We start from the raw sequence: 18,325 nt of genomic DNA, 5'->3' as shown, positions 1-18,325 counted from the left end.
CCCCAATGTGCTGCCTGCAATCCCCACAACTGACTTTCCCAACTTCCCTCCAGAGGTCCCTGTTAACATTGACTTATTGTGCTGCGAGCCAGACTGACCAAGAGTTCCTCCCGTTGGACTTTGCGACATGGCCTTTTGGTTGAAGGGCATGACAAGAAACGGGGCTGATGCCCTCCGAAGAGCATCACTTGTGGACTGTATTCAAAGTGGATTGGAGATGTGGCATGGGATGCAAAGAGGCTGGTAGGTGCCTGATTCAATTTTCAGGGAAGAGAGTGTAGGCAGACATGAAGCATGGAACATACTCTGACATATTGGGAATGATACGGAATCCTAGAAGAGCAAGCAGGAAGCTGCAGTTGCCAAGTAAGGTTCTGTCTTTCATGATGGGGATTGTCACTGTGTAGTTTCTCTCTGGCGGGTAGGAGAACAGCAAAATGCAGTTGGTTTTATGTATTGATGACATCCAGATGCGTGCAGTTAGACCTCTTGTTGTTTAGTATTGACATTCTTGTTCTGCTGTTCAAACCGTCAGTGCAGAATCCTTTTTTTATGGCCAAGAAGCTCACTCTTGCTAATCCTCGCCTATTTTGTCAACTGAGTTTCTAAAACCCATATTGTCCAGGGGCTGGGGAGATTTGATCCAGGGCTATTGCTTATAGCCCATTATGAGTGTTCTTCAGAACTCAGTGACTCGATTACTGGGCTATGAACTAGCCGTCTTTATATTGATATATACAATTACGTAGTAATGTGTAGACCTCAAATGCAGCATTTGAACTGTAAAAGAACTGATAAATATTGTACTGTTGCATATGCTCAGTACTATTTATTGAGATCTATGTAAATGGTGTTCAATCAGCTATTGATAATGCATTGATATTGCATTATGTCCAGCATTGATACACACACATACTCCAGTGATGCCTGACAGTGAGGAATGGCCAGTATTCCGATCATGAAGCATGCTAAGGTGTTGTTTTGAATTTTGTGGTACGCCCTGAGAGATTTGGAACAGTTAAATTCAGTGTCTAGTCCATGAACATGCCCTCTCATTGAGTGAGACTCCACACAGCAATTGCTGTCTCGCAATTTATACCCAATGCTGCCTTGGACATGAGTTACTTCGAGGCTGAGATTTCTAAGCACGGCAGTGAGCGTTTTGGGATGGCTCAGCTCTTAATCAACCTAATGTATGATTAAATACAGCATCCCTGCAGAGTGATGATAGATGAACAGTCTACAGTGTATTCCACAACCCGAGAGTCGAAATGACAGGCCCAGAAACATACCCTGCACATTGGTCACATGTTATCACTGTATGATATGATGGACGTCCCTCAGCAGTAAAGATGCTTCATTGCAGGAAACAAATCAAACATTGTTGCACACTGGGTATTTTCTCTGATATTTCAATGGACGGAATTAGTGCAAAGTTTTGTTATATTCCACGCATCTGAAAATTTGTGTATGAGTTACATTATGAATGCTTCATGGTTTGGGATCAAATTCTCTTCTCTGGTGTTTTAATGGAGGAATTAACCCATTAGGATTAAGCAGCACAGGGAATTTGTCACAATATCAGGAAAAACAATCTGTTGCAATGTGTTAAATGCTTGGAACCCAATGTCATTTAACTTTGAACTGGGCTGGAGACCTGGAATACTTGCCTTTACGACAACAGGTCAGTTAATGTTTCTTTTATCTCTTACCTTTAGTCTTGCCGATGTAATTTGCACCACCACTCCCCTTAATCCCCACAGCCCCATTAGGTGTGATCGCCAAGCCTGAAATGAGTGGGGAGCTCACCCACATTATATAAATTACACTGCTGTGGCCTCGAGGGTGCCAATCACCGATAGCCAATTCTGAAGCGTCCTATCTCCATTCCCAGGTTTTCCAATATCCAGCAACACCGTTTAAAGGTGCAGTGTGATTTGAATTGTGAGCCCATACCCAGAATGTAAAGTAACCTAATGTAACCCGGTCTAAAGCATTACTGCACATTCAGGCCAGACGTTCAAAGAACTGTGATTGGAGGCACCTCACGGGCTGGTAAACCATGGGATGGATTTTCAGACTTACAGCTTAAAAGAATTTAACCAAATTTGACTAACTTACTCAGGAATCCCATCCTACCTTCCCCGCCTCCCCACACCCTCCATTCCATTTCAATTCACCTCTTGTATACAGCCAGTGAATCCTCTACAGACAATGTGATTGGTGGGGAATGATTTAAGGGAAAATGTTCATTCATGACTTTCCACTTTCTTCATATCAGGCCAATAAATGTGTATATCATTCAGATCTTTTAAAAACTCGACAGCAGAAGCTACATGTAATTGAAACCTCTTTATCTGGTTTAAATAAACTGAACAATTTGCCATGACTGATCAGATGGTGAGAGAATCCAAACAAGCATGATTGTCCTTGTGGTTGGGCTGTTTCCACAATCAAATGGATGGATGAGCTCTCAGGTATGTTTAATGAAGGGCAGAAGTTGTAAATGCTTTGACAGTCCCAATGATTTTATGCACTTTCTATGCATATTCATTCATACTTTTAACAATCCCAAGTGACCTTGACCTCACCCAAAAGGCAATGTGCTTCCCACAATGGTGTCCTGGAAACATTTAACGCTCTAAAGAAACCAGCAGCTTTTGACTTTTGCCTCAAGCCAAAAGTGTAAAAGTTGCATTTTAGGCACCTCAATACTGAAGATAAATCTGCCCGAAGCAGCTTCACTGTAAAGTGTGCAGTTGCCTATCTGAGCCCTGAATTGGTAAATTAGAACCTGCCCCATTGCTTCTCCCTCCACCATACACACACCCACACCCGGTCCTAAGGAAGATAGAATCATACAGTCATACAGCACAGAAACAGTCCACCTAGTCTACACCATCCTTGTTCCCAAATTAAAATAGTCCCACCTGCCTGTGCTTGGCCCATATCCTTTCAAACCATTTTTATTCATGAACTTATCCAAGTATCTTTTAAAAGTTATAACCGTGCTTGCATTCATCAGTTTCTCTGGCAGTTCATTCCACACATGACCCACCATCTGCGGAAGAATGTTGCCCCTTGTGTCCTTTTAGAATCTTTCCCCTCTTACTTTAAAATGCACCCCCTAATTTTTGCCTCCCCACCCTAGGGAAAAGACCCTTGTTGTTCACCTTATCTATGCCCTTCATGATTTGACAACCCTCAATAAGGTCACCCCTCAACCTCTAACACTCCAGTGAATAAAGGTCCCAGTCTTTCCAGCTTATTTTTATCCCTCAAACGTGCCATTCCCAGCAACATTCTGGTAAATCTTTTCTGAACCCTCTCTATTTTAATAATATCCTTCCTATAACAGGGTGACCAGAACTGGACACAGTATTCCTGAAGAGGCCTCACCAACGTCTTGTATGACATCAACATGACCACCCAACTCCTATACTCAAAGGTCTGAGCAATGAAGGCAAGCATATTAAACACCTTCTTAACCACCCTGTCTAATTGTGATGCAATCTTTAAAGGATTAAAAACCTGAACCCCTAGGTCTCTCTATTCTACATCACTACCTAGGGCCCAACTATTAATTGTGAAAGTCCTGGTCTTGTTTGCAGTATAGGAGGTTCTCAGTTCATGCGATTGTTCCATTCTAATGCGATTTCATGTTATAAGAAAATTTCACAATAGCCATGCCTTTTAAATGAACGGGGCCGGAATCACATACAGCCAATATTGGTAAAGAAGGTTCATGTTCTACGAAATAGTTGTCTAAATTCTTCAATCGGGTTAAAGCCAATTTGCATTGAATATGTTATAGCAGAACCAACTGTAACTCAACAGACGCTAGGTACCATGCTTTGGGGCAAAAGTCCTGAGCTCCAGCCTCTGCTGCGATTTTCATAAATAATGGAGGGTCTGACACCTGGGTGAAGATTCAGGCTACGGTGTAAAACATCAAATTGTCCATTTGAAATGTTGCTGGCTGATAGACTAATGCACTGTCCATATTAAAAACCTAAATTGGGGGCTCTGGTTTCATTCATTATTTCTGGCTTATGATTCTCATAAAAGTGCGAACATTGGACACATTCACTCTGACCACTCTCAGTGCCCTGCTTCTGGGCCATTTATAAACACTACATGATTGGTCAGCTGCAAGCAATAAGTCAAACCAGTGCAGTCCCTACAACACGAAAGAGCAATGTGTTAAACACATTTACCTGAAAGTTACAGAAATCCTCTGACATTCAAAATGAACTCTAACAAACCAAACGTCTGACTAAAAGAAAACAGTTCATTGACAAGTTTAAAAACAGCTCCTTCCCACTGCTATAACATTTGAATTGCTTTCATTTTCACTGCAGTGTTGGAGTGCAAACCCTAATCCAGCCTCACATTTTATTAACCAGGTGTAGAGCTGGATGGACACAGCAGGCCAAGCAGCATCAGAGGAGCAGGAAAGCTGACATTTCGGGCCTAGACCTTGAAGATGCTGCTTGACCTGCTGTGTTCATCCATGTCCACACCTTGTTACATTCTGAAAGGTCACTGGATCAGAAATGTTAACTCTGTATCTCTGTCCATAGATAACGTTCACTAACAGTTTCTGTTATTGTTTCCGACTTCAAACAATTACAGTTTTTTTCAGTCAGAAGCTGGGAAGGTGCGGCTAGGACTCGAGGGTGCGGCTAAAGGGGAAGGATCCAGTGAATGGGTGGGGGGGCTGGGTGGGGGGGCTGGGTGGGCCCGCCCTCTATCTCAATGTCATACTCCAGTGCCCTCTCAATATCCATTCATGGCTTTAGTGTGTAGAAAACTGCCTATTTCTTTCTGGGATATTCCGTGACTTGGCTACCACAGCCTTCTGTGGTAGAGGATTCCTTAGGTTCACTATACTCTCAGTGAAGCAGTTTGCTCCATTACTCAAACTGCCTTGTAATGGAGACCAACATACTATTGGCTTTCCCAACTGCTTGCTGCACCTACTCGCCATCTTTCAATGACTCAAATACAAGGATATCCAGGTCTCAATTTATCACTACTTAAATAATATTGTCACTCCATTTCTCCTACAAAGTGGATAGCTTCAGATTTGTTCATGTTGTACAGTATCTGCCGTGTATGTTGCTAGTTACTCAACTTATCCAAACTGTCCTGAAGCGTCTTTATGCCCTCCTCACCATTCACAATCCCATTTGGTTTTATATCACCAGCAAACCTAGAAATATTACACTTGATGCTATTATCTAAATCACTGATATAAATTGTGAATAGCTGGTTTCAAGCACTGATCCCATTACTGACTGCCTGTCATAGGAGAAAGACCAATTTATTCTCACTCTGTGTTTCCTGCCAGCTGACCAATTCTCAATCCATGCAAGCATATTACCACCAATTCTCTGTGCCTTGAGTTTTGCACAATGATCTCTTTTTAGAAAGTTATCAAAAAGCTTTCTGAAAATTCAAATACATCACATCCATTTGTTCTGTCTTATCTATTCTTGGAGTTAAATCCTCAAAATCTCCAATACATTTATCAAAGATGATATCCCTTTCATAAATACATATTTACTTTGTCTGGTGATATTTGTTACTGTTTGAACATATTATGTTATTCAAATTAAATGAGCACCCAGCTCCAATAATCATTTTGTGAAAAGCTAAGACTTTTGAGGAGACAAATAGCTGCACTTTCTTTTGAACTCATGGGAAGTAAATGAATAATTGATTTATTTATTGCCACTTGCATTTTGCAGTGGATAATACAATAAAATACAGTGAAAAGCTTCAACAGTCACCACAATCAGGGCGTCAATTTCAATAGTTTAACATTATGGTGGCTCAGTGTTTAGCACTGCTGCCTCACAGCACTAGGGACCCGGGTTCAATTCCAGCCTCGGGTGACTGTCTTGTGTGGAGTTTGCATATTCTCCCTGTTTCTGCATGGGTTTTCTCTGGGTGCTCCGGTTTCCTCCCACAGTCCAAAGATGTGCAAATCGGGTGGATGGGCCACGCTAAATTGCCCATAGTGTCGAAGGATGTGTAGGCTAAGTACAGGGATAGGATAGGCGTTGATGCTGAGTGGAATGCTATTTGGAGGGTTGGTATGGGCTTACTGGGCCAAATAACCAACTTCCAAGCTGTAGGGATTCCATGGCTCATTAGTTGTCCTTGAGGAGATAATGGTAAGCTGCCTTCTTGAACCATTGCAGTATAAGTGCTCGAGTGTTTGGGAGAGAGATCCAGTGACTGTGAGGGACTGGCGATATATTTCCAAGTCAGGATAGTGAGTGTTTTGGAGGGAAACTTGCAGGTGGTAGTGTTCCTGTATATCCGCTGCCTTTGTCCTTCTAGATGGAAGTGGTCATAGGTCTGGAAGGTGTCATATTGGGAATGTTGGTGAGTTGTTACAGTGCATCTTGTAGATGGTACACACTGCTGCCACTATGCGTCAGTGGTAGAGGGAGAGAATTTTGAAAGTGATGGATGTGGTGCCAATCCAAGCCTACCAAAATTTGGTTGATTCTTAAATACAGTTTGAAATGTCCAAGCATGTCACTCAGTTGTATTTAAGAATATGGCTCACCAGCACTTTCTTAGGGATAAGCAATAAGTGCTAGAGACATCCAAATCTGAATTAACAAAGTAAAGCTCATGGTCCTGTCAGCACAACTGGAATAAATGTTGACTGAAACTATCTGAATTACAACATAGATGTAACAACACATCGAAGCTAGATTCTGAGAAACATTTCCTCAATCCACAATCAGTCTGAAATCGTCCTGAGGAAGGCAAGATCACAGCTGGGAGAAATTATTCACTAATCGTCAGGAACAGTTGGCTGATGGTTGACTCATATGTCTGTCAAACATTCATTTCTCAGGACAGCCTTCACAATGACAGGTTTATAAACAAAACATCACCCCTGCATGTTCCACCAGACAGCTCATGTTGTTAGTTCCCCTGGAACTTTAGCTGCATGGTGTAGATCATCTAAAATCAATGGTGGGTGTTTATCAATTCTTGGCAGGCCTTGGTTTTTAGTAGATCATACTTTTCTTGCCTATTTTAATGTCTTAACTTGGTATGATTTACATAAGAGATCTTACTGGGAAGCTACACTGCATTGGTTACACATATCTAGAACATTATGAAGTTAGGGATAACAGCAGTCCTCAGGTAAAGGTGTTGAATTAAGATAAGGCAAACTGTAACAGTGTTAGGCAGAAACTGGAGAATATTGATTGGAGGTGGTTGTTTGAGGGTAAATCTACATCAAACATGTGGGAGCATTTCAAACAGCCATTGGTAAGAGTTCAGGAGCAGCATGTTCCTGCCAGAGTAAATGGGAGGTATGGCAAGTTATATGAACCGTGGATGATTGACCTTAGAGATTGACCAAGGGATGTTATGACCTTAGTCGAAAAGAAAAAGGAAGCATATGTAAGGTCTAGGAGGATGGGAATTGATGGACCCCTTGAAGTATATAAGGAAAGTAGGAAAGAACTTAAACAAAGAATTAGAAGGGCTAAAAGGTGTCATGAAAAGACTTTAGCAAACAGAATTATGGAAAATCCCAAGGCTTTTTATACATATATAAAAAAAGCAAGAGGATTGCCAGGGAAAAGGTTGGCCCACTCAAGGACAAATAGGGAATCACTGTGCGGAGCCAGAAGAGGTAGGTGATGTCCTAAATGAATATTTTTTGTTGGTATTCACTAAAGAGAAGGAATAGGTGGAGGATGATGTCAGGATGGGAAGTGTTGAATTTCTAAGCCAAGTTGATATTAAAACGGAAGGGGTATTGTGTATTGTCTAAAAAAGTATGAAGGAAGGTAAGTCCCCGGATCCTGATGGGATCTATCCCAGAATATTGAGGGAAGCAAAACAGCAAACTGCTGGATCACTGATGGGACATTGTTGTATTCTCTTTGACCACAAGTGAGGAGCCAGAGGACTGGAGAATAGCCAATGTTGTCTCATTGTTTATGGTCAGAAATCATACAATACCAGGTTATAGTCCAACAGGTTTATTTGAAAACAAGCTTTCTGAGCCTCTCTCCCTCTTCAGGTGTTTGTAAGAGAGGTAGTATCAGACACAGAATTTATAAATAAAAGATCAAAGGGTCTTTGAAGTCCAAAGGGTCTGTTCCTGTGCTATATTGTTCTTTGTTCTTTATTCTTTGAAGTATAGAATGTTGATGTATTCTGCTGAATCAACAAACTTCTTATAGGAGACGTATTTTCACTCTGATTGTCATAAGGCCACAGAAAGGGGCAATATAACATTCCACACTTGCAAAGTGTCATTTAGGAAGACTTGAAGAAAATCCAAGTGACTATTCAACACATCAAACCCCTTTCTATTCAGGACTCAGGTACAAGTCTTCAATCTCCCACAACATTGTCATGTTCAATAAGTGTAGCAGCAGTAGCTCAGCTGGTGGTGCTTAATTCTTTGATTCAAGGGGAATGGGTTCAAGCCTGGCTTCAAAAACAGAGAGCAAGCTTAACTGTCTGGTTTAATACTGAATGAGTGTAGTGTTGTTGAATGTACTATTTTTCAGATGAAGCGTTAAATCAAGGTCTCTGCCTGCTCTCTCAGTCAGATGTAGAAGATCCCATGGCACTGTTTAAAAACATAGTAGATTTGTCATCCTTCAATCAATATTAACCATTATTTTCCCTGGATGTCATCACATTGCTCCTCCTGGAGACGTTCTGCATACAATTTGGCTGCTGTGTTTACTACAAGTTAGCATTTACAGGGTGGTAAGCAACGCCAGGGTCTAGGTCACCTGGCATAATGGCAGGGGTGAACCTCTCCCACCTTGCCAGCTTGGTCTGCAGCAAATCAATAATGGTGAAGCTGGTAGCTGAACTGACGCTGATCTTCTACCCCCTATCAGGGAGGACATTGGTCTCCACAGTTGAGCTCCCTGACATCTCCTTCATCTCTGGTAAACTTATGGAGGAGGCAGGTGTGTAAGTGCCAGGATCAGCACCCATAGTAATGATGCCTGATTTTACAGGAATTTGCAAGCTTTCGGAGCACACCTCCTTTGTCAGCTGCACCTGACAAAGGGGCTGCGCTCTGAAAGTTTCTGAGTTCAAATAAACCTGTGGACTGTAACCTGACGTCTTGTGATTTCTGACTTTGTCCACCCCAGTCAAACACCAGCACCTCCACATCACAATTTTACAGGCAAACCCTCTCCCTCACAAGACCAGCCCCAGGAGCCTGTAGAAACCAGTGCAATGTTATAATATTCACACTTTCCCTTCGCCACGAGCTACTCTCAGACAGTTACCAAAGGCAAGTCTTTGCACATTTCAGTAATAAAATAGTGGAATTCTGATGATCTACTCAGCTTGCTACTGACTCAAAATGCCACTGGCAATTGAAGAAATATGTAATGCCTGCAATTCTCCAATCTTCCTGAACCTCCCATGAGTTTAGAGAAGACTGAAAGGTTATGACCTTTGGCCCTGCAACTTCCACTTTCATGTCGCTCAGTATCCGGGATACAGACTTTACAACACCTGGGGTTGGCGCAGTGGCTCAGTGGTTAGCACTGCTGCCTCACAGTGTCAGGGACCTAGGTTTGATTCCACCCTCAGGCGACTGTCTGTGTGGAGTTTGTTCATTTTCCCTGTGCCTGCATGGGTCTGTGTGGGTGTGCTCTGGTTTTCTCCCACAGTCCAAAGATGTGCAGGTTAGGTGGATTGGCCATGCTAAGTTATCCGTAGCATTCAGGGATGTGTAGATTAAGTGGGTTATAGGGGGATGGGTCTGGGTGGGATTCTGACGGTCAATGTGGGCTTGTTGGGCTGAAGGGCCTGTTTCCACACTGTAGGGATTCTATGATTCTATGATTCTAAATCTCATCCATTCCTGTTGCCTGATCAACTTGATGCATTGATGGCCCATCCAATACCTCGTCCTTCACAATTTTGAATCCTTCGAGCAAAAGACTTTCTTCCTCTGACACCATGATTTGGACAACATCCTTCTCTTTTGTAAAGTGTTCATTTTACACTTCAGCGAAGCCTCTTGCCTCTGTATCTAAAATTTACTTTTGGTCAATAATGCCCCACTCCCCCTGTAACCACAATTTTACTATTTATTAGCCAATAGAAGACTTTGAGATTCCCCTGTATGTTGGCCATCAATCTTTTCTCAGAATCCCTCCTTGTTTCTTTTATTTGTTTTCTTACCTCCTGTCAAAAGCTTCAGTATTGCTTTGTATGTTTTCGATTGTATTTTCCCTTACATCTGTCATAAGCACATAGAAATTAAAATAACGAAGAAACTATCTCCTCTGTCATCCCAAAGAATTCTGACCTTGTTTTCCCTCCCTTTCCCTTTTGAGGGAATACACCTTGACTGTGTCCAATCCATCTCAAATTTGATGGTATTCTTTTGTCTAGCTACAGTTTTTCTCATCAACCTCAGTGTATATAGCCAATAGACAATAGGTGCTGGAGTAGGCCATTCGGCCCTTTGAGCCAGCACCACCATTCATTATGATCATGGCTGATCATCCACAATCAGTATCCTATTCCCGCCTTAGCCCCATAACCCTTGATTCCACTATCTTTAAGAGCTCTATCTATCTCTTTCTTGAAACTATCCAGAGACTTGGCCTCCACTGCCTTCTGGGGCAGAGCATTCCATATATACACCACTCTCTGGGTGAAGAAGTTTCTCCACAACTCTGTTCTAAATGGCCTACACCTTATTTTTAAACTGTGTCCTCTGGTTCTGGACTCACCCATCAATGGAAACATGCTTCCTGCCTCCAGAGTGTCCAATCCCATAATAATCTTATACTCCTCAATCAGATCCCCTCGCATCCTTCTAAACTCAAGTGTGTACAAGCTCAGTCGCTCGAATCTTTCAACATATGATAGTCCCACCATTCCGGGAATTGACCTCGTGAACCAACACTGCACTCCCTCAATAGCAAGAATGTCCTTCCTCAAATTTGGAGACTAAAACTGCACACAATGCTCCAGGTGCGGTCTCACAAGGGCCCTGTACAGCTGCAGAAGGACCTCTTTGCTCCTATATTCAATTCCTCTTGTTATGAAGGCCAGCATGCCATTAGCTTTCTTCACTGCCTGCTGTACCTGCATGCTTGCTTTCATTGACTGGTGTACAAGAACACCTAGATCTCGTTGTACTTCCCCTTTACCTAACTTGACTCAATTGAGATCATAATCTGCCTTCCTGTTCTTGCCACCAAAGTGTATAACCACACATTTATCCACATTAAACTGCATCTGCCATGCATCCGTCCATTCACCGAGCCTGTCCAAGTCACCCTGTATTCTCATAACATCTTCCTCACATTTCACCCTGCCACCTAGCTTTGTGTCATCAGCAAATTTGCTAATATTACTTTTAATGCATTCATCTATATCATTAATGTATATTGTAAATAGCTGCAGTCCCAGCACCGAACCTTGCGGTACCCCACTGGTCACTGCCTGCCATTCCAAAAGGGACCCGTTTATCTCTACTCTTTGCTTCCTGTCAGACAGCCAATTTTCAATCCAAATCAGTATTTTTCCCCCAATACCATGTGCCCTAATTTTGTTCACCAATCTCCTATGTGGGACTTTATCAAAGGCTTTCTGAAAGTCCAGGTATACTACATCCACGGGCTCTCCCTTGTCCATCTTCATAGTTATATCCTCAAAAAATTCCAGAAGATTAGTCAAGCACGATTTCCCCTTCATAAATCCATGCTGACTCTGACCTATTCTGTTACTGCTATCCAAATGATTCGTAATTCATCTTTTATAATTGACTCCAGCATCTTTCCCACCACTGACGCCAGGGTAACTGGTCTATAATTCTCTGTTTTCTCTCTTCATCCTTTCTTGAAAAGTGGGGCAACATTAGCCACCCTCCAATCCGCAGGAACTGATCCTGAATCTATAGAACATTGGAAAATAATTACCAATGCGTCCACAATTTCTAGAGCCACCTCCTTAAGTACCCTGGGATGCAAACCATCAGGTCCCGGGGACTTATCAGCATTCAGGCCTAACAATCTAGCCAACACCATTTCCTACCTAATATAAATACCCTTCAGATCATCCACTACCTTCAGTCTTTCAGCCACTACTGCATCTGGGAGATTGCTTGTGTCTTCCCTAGTGAAGACAGATCCAAAGTACCTATTCAACTCTTCTGCCATTTCCTTGTTCCCCATAATAAATTCACCAGTTTCTGACTTCAAGGGCCCAATTTTAGTCTTAGCCATTTTTTTTCTTTTCACATACCTAAAAAAGCTTTTACTATCCTCCTTTATATTTTTGGCCAGTTTTCCTTCGTACCTCATTTTTTCTCCATGTATTGCCTTTTTAGTTATCTTCTGTTGCTCTTTAAAAGCTTCACAGTCCTCCGGCTTCCTGCTCATCTTTGCTATGTTATACTTCTCTTTTATCTTTATACAGTCCTTAACTTCCCTCGTCAGCCACGGCTGCCCCCGCCTCCCCTTAGGATCTTTCTTCCTCTTTGGAATGAACTGATCCTGCACCTTCTGCATTATATCCAGAAATACCTGCCATTGTTGTTCCACTGCCATCCCTGCGAGGGTATTGAACCATTGAACTTTGGCCAGCTCCTCCCTCATAGCTCCATAGTTCCCTTTATTCAACTGCAATACTGACACTTCCGATTCTCCCTTCTCCCTCTCAAATTGCAGATTAAAGCTTATCATATTATGGTCACTACCCCCTTTACTTTGAGGTCCCTAATCAAATCCGGTTCGTTGCACAACACCAGATCCAGAATTGCCTCCTCCGTGGTAGGTTCCAGTACTAGCTGTTCTAAGAATCCATCTCAGAGGCACTCCACAAACTCCCTTTCTTGGGGTCCAGTACCATCCTGATTCTCCAAGTCTACCTGCATGTTGCAATACCCCATAACAACTATAGTAATACCTTTGCGACAGGCCAATTTCAACTCCTGCTTCAACTTACACCCTACATTCAGACTACAGTTTGGGGGCCTGTGGATAACTCCCATTAGGGTCTTTCTACCCTTAGAATTTCTCAGCTCTATCCATGCTGACTCTACATCTCCTGATTCTATGCCCCCCCCGCCCCTCGCAAGGGACTGAATATCATTCCTCACCAACAGGGCCACCCCACCCCCTCTGCCCACCAGTCTGTCCTTTCGATAGCACGTATAGCCTTGAATATTCATTTCCCAGGCCCTGTCCACTTGAAGCCACATCTCAGTTATCCCCACAACATCGTACCTGCCAATTTCCAACTGAGCCTCAAGCTCATCCACCTTATTTCTTATGCTTCGTACATTCACACCCTTCCTATCAATCCCTATTTCACCTGACCATTCTGTATGAACCCTTATTGAGTTTTCTGCTCGGTTGATTCTGTTGTCTTTCTTAACTTCTCTTATTTTCACTTTCCCTTTAACTTCCTTCTTACATTTCCAGTTCGTCCCCTCCCCCCCCACTACTTAGTTTAAACACACCTGCGTTGCAGTGGCCAACCTGCCTGCCAGAATGCTGGTCTGCCACCTATTAAGGTGCAACCCGTCCCTCTTGTATAATTTATCCTTGCCACAAAACATATCCCAGTGATCCAAGAATTTAAATCCTTGCTTTCTACACCAGCTCCTCAGCCACACATTCAAGTCCATTATCTGCTTATTCCTACCCTCTCCAGCCCGAGGAACTGGAAGCAAACCGGAGATAATCACCTTGGAAGTTCTGCTTTTCAGCCTTCTTCCGAGTTCTATGAAGTCCCGCTTAGAATGTCCCTCTTCTTCTTCCCAACATCATTTGTGCCGACATACACCACCACCTCCACCCTTGAGGATTCCCTGCACTCTGTCGGTGACGTCCTGGATCCTGGCACCAGGAAGGCAACACACCATCCTCAAATCCTGCCTGTTGCCGCAGAAACCCCTCTCAGTCCCTCTCACTATGGAGTCCCCTATTACCACGGCTCTGCCTGATGTCTGCCTACAAGCCAATTTTCAATTGGCAGATCTGTCCACCTCTCGGACTGGCAGTGTCGTCTGTCTCGACAGTTTCCAAGAGAGTCAACCTGTTCACAAGAGGTACTTCCCCTGGGGTCTCTTGTACTTGAATCATCGCTTCCTTCCTCACCGTCATCCCCCTTCTCTCTTCTGGTATCCTCGGTGTAATGACCTCGCTGAAGGTCCCGTCCAGAAAATTCTCGTTCTCTCAGATGAGCCTGAGGCCATCTAGTTCTTTCTTCAGTGCTGCAACAACCTCCTTCAGAAGCTGAATGTGTGCACACTTTCCACAGCTATTGGAGCCAGGCGCACCTTCAGTGTCCCTGACCTCCCACATCATGCACAAAGCACACTGAATCAGCTTGGCAGTCATGTCTTCACCCTCTGGCACAATCTCTGGCTACTCACCTTCCCCTACAGAAACATCCTGCAGCTGCTCTGTGACATGGTAACATACCAACCTGGATCTACATCTATGGATGTGAGTTTGCTCGCTGAGCTGGAAGGTTTGTTCCCAGACATTTCGTCACCTTTTTTTTGATTTGAAAAAATATACTTTATTCATAGAATGTACAAAAAATAAAACATTAATACACCGACCCAGTCATGCAAGCCACTCCGGGTTACCCAGGGGGTACGTACACCAACTAAAGGAAAAACCAAAACAGAGAGAAAAAAAAACAAAGCAAAGAAAATACCGCGGCAGTCGTCACCCCACACAGTCCCTGTTGGCCCCCTGACCAGTTGGGGAAGGCGCCAGCTGGGCCCAGTTACCAGATAGGGCCCTTTTATCTATTCTGGATGAGGGGTTTCATACCGTGGTCTTTCCCCACCGCGCCTTGGCGGCGGCTGCCCCAAGCTTTAGCACATCCCTCAGCACGTAGTCCTGGACCTTGGAGTGCGCCAGTCTGCAACACTCGGTCGGGGTCAGTTCTTTCAGCTGGCAGACCAGCAAGTTGCGGGCAGACCAAAGGGCGTCTTTCACCGCATTGATGGTCCTCCAGGCGCAGTTGATGTTGGTCTCGGTGTGCGTCCCGGGAAACAGCCCGTAGAGCATGGAGTCCCGCATCACGGAGCTGCTCGGGACGAACATTGACAAATACCACTGCATCCCCCTCCAGACCTCCTGCTCATAGGCACACTCCAGAAGGAGGTGATCAACAGTCTCGTACCCCCCGCAGCTACCTCGAGGGCAGCGTGCGGTGGCGCAGAGATTCCGGGCATGCATAAAGAATCTCACTGGCAGAGCCCTTCTCACCGCCAGCCAAGCAATATCCTTGTGACATTTCATCACCATTCTAGGTAACATCATCAGTGAGCCTCCGACGAAGCGCTGGTGTTATGTCCCGCTTTCTATTTATCTGTTTAGGTTTCCTTGGGTTGGTGATGTCATTTCCTGTTTTTCAACAGGAAATGATATCACCAATGCAGGAAATGACATCACCAACCCAAGGAAACCTAAACAGATAAATAGAAAGCGGGACATAACGCCAGCGCTTCGTTGGAGGCTCACTGATGATGTTACCTAGAATGGTGACGAAACGTCTGGGAACAAACCTTCCAGCTCAGTGAACCAGCTTACATCCAGAACAAAATAAAGACCCACTCTTTTGTGGACCGAGGGGAGGAGAACGCTGTGTTGGAAGTGGAAGGAAGGCGTCGGGTTGGCTGTGCACCCTTGCAACCAGTGGATCTTAATGCTGGCTTCGGCCTAACGCTGGTTTAGGGGAGCAGCCAACCTGCAACGATGGCTGCTGCAAGTGCTCGTGCCCCAGGTCAGGGCGTCCGGAACACCATCTGTATTTCCGTGAAGAAGGTGGATGAAGGTGCACCTGTGGACCGCACCTTCTTCGTGAAGAGGGTCCTGTTGGACTGTTGTGGGTTTGCTGCTGCGGACATTTACTGCCTGCAGGATTTCCCTGGAGGAGGTTTTTACGATGTAACCTTCAGGAGCGCCAAGCTTTGCGAGCGCTTCCTGGAGGTTTTCAAGGAGAAAGGAGGTGAGGGCCCCCTCTCTGTATTGACCGCTGTCCCACTGTTTGTGATGCCAGCACAGAGGAGCCGTATGGTGACTGTACACATGTACAATCCGCATGTGCCAGCAGTTGATGTCCTGACATTCCTTGGAAGGTACGTGAAGGTGGAAGGGGACCTAACTGACATCATGGACCCCTTTGGCATCTGGACCAGTAAGAAGCAGGTCAAGGTGACGCTGTTGATGGGCGCGGACGGGAACATTGTACACCCACCGTCCAGCTTCGCGATCGGCAGGAGCAAGGGCTACCTGACCTATGCAGGGCAACCTAAAGTCTGCCATGCCTGTGGTAGGTCAGGTCACGTGGCCGCCGACTGCAAAGCCACCATCTGCAGGAACTGCAGGGAGGAGGGACACCTTGCAAAGGATTGCCCACGAGAGAAAAGCTGCAACCTTTGCGGGGAAGCGGGCCACCTCTATAGGGCATGCCCACGGCGGGGGACCACCTACGCCCAGGTCGCTGGCAGGGGCAATGCGGGTCCAGCCCCCCCCGGAGGAGAGGAAGGCACCAGGGCTCTGCAAGGACCCCACTAATGTGCAGGAGGGCCAGGCCGTGCAGGAGGGCCCAGCCCCGCAGGATGGGCCCGAGGCCAGCAAAGCGCCCCTCCAGGCTCTGCTCCCCCCCCGACAACCCGGAGTCGATGGAGGCGGCGACAGGCGACCCAGGGGAGTGGACGACGGTCTGGAAAGCGAGGAGGAAGGTGCGTCGGCGGGCCCAGGAACCGCAACCATCAGGCAGGAAGAGGCAGCTACAGGGGGGCTAAAAGAGCTCCTCTTACGAGGGAGATTCGGCGAGGGCCCACCCGAAGCAGAAGCTAAAGATCTCAAGGGAGAAGGAAAGCAGCACCCCGCTTCCAGGTGACGGGAGGCGTCCTGAGGCTCCCTCCGACACCCAGTCACGTGCCGCTGGGGCCCTGGAAGGCACCCCGGAACTTCCAGGCGGGAAGGAGGAAACAGCGCGTCCCCAGCCTGACCCAGAGCCGGACTCTCCTGCCTCCGTACCCCCAACGGGGGGTACCACCCGGAAGGCAGCACGGACGGTTTCCTGAGCCCGGAGAGCGTCCAGCGGTTAGCCCGGTCAATGGGCATGAAGGGACAGATGGAGGGGCTGGACCTTGGACTTGGGGAGGGTACTGCGCTCACTGCCCACAATGGGGGTACGAGTTGCGAGCATCAATGTGCGCAGTGTCAGGTCACCGCAAGATGTGTATCCACGTTGGCCTACCTGACCACCATCAAGGCGGACGTCCTGTTTCTGCAGGAGTGCGGGATACCACACCTCGGCAGGTACGGGAAATGGTCCCGCCTGGACCTGTGGGCCTTCGGTCTGGTCGGGGGGTAATGACAGTTGTTCCTCAGGCCTGGCTATTCTGCTGCGGGGGCGCAACTTCACCATCTCTCAAGTTCAGGAGGTGGTGGGGGGGGCGCCTCCTAGTGGCTGATGTCACCTACAGGAACGCTCCCCTGAGGCTGATCAACGTGTATGCCCCAGCGGTACGGAGTGAGCTGTTGGCCGTCCTGCAGTGGCTTCCACCCCTGCTGGCTATGTCCAGGCCGGGCATCCTAGGCGGAGACTTCAACTGCATCATCGATGCAGATGGAAGATCCGGCGTGGGGTCAGTGGGTGGGGGGAGTCAACTGGACGTCACGTCCAGATTCCTGATGGGCACGGTGAAGGACGCCAAGCTGCTCAATGTCTTCAGCACCCCTGCAGACGGAGCGCAGCAGAGGTACACCTGGTCGCGACCAGACGGGTCTATTCGCTCAAGGATAGACTTCCTGTTTGTGTCATGGGCGTTCTCGGTCAGGTCGACCGGTGTCGAGCCAGTGTTCTTCTCTGACCACTGCCTCCTGCTGACCGACTGTCACTTACAGGACGACCAGCAGGCCGGCAAGGGGAAGTGGAAGCTCAACACGACTCTGTTGACCCCAGAGAACGTTGAGGAGCTTAAGAGGGAGTATGCTGGTTGGAGAACCGTGAAACCCCTCTTTGAGTCTCCAGGTGACTGGTGGGAGACGGTGAAGGAGAACATCAAGAGGTTCTTTGTCCTCAAGGGTGTTCGAAAGGCAAGAGAGAGGTGGGGGAAGCTGTCGCGACTCCAGAAATGGGTGCAAAACCTGCTCCTTCTGCAGTTGATGGGTGTCGATGTCACGGAGGACCTCCGCGAGGTGAGGGGCCAGCAAGCCTCGCTCTTCGCCGCGGAGGCCTCCAGGATAATCTTCCAGTCCAGGGTCCGCTCCGTGGAGCAGGACGAGACGTGCTCGCGTTT

Source organism: Stegostoma tigrinum, chromosome 37 (genome assembly GCF_030684315.1).
Source record: "Stegostoma tigrinum isolate sSteTig4 chromosome 37, sSteTig4.hap1, whole genome shotgun sequence".
NCBI lineage: Eukaryota > Metazoa > Chordata > Chondrichthyes > Orectolobiformes > Stegostomatidae > Stegostoma > Stegostoma tigrinum.
Note: the sequence above shows the minus strand (reverse complement) of the source record.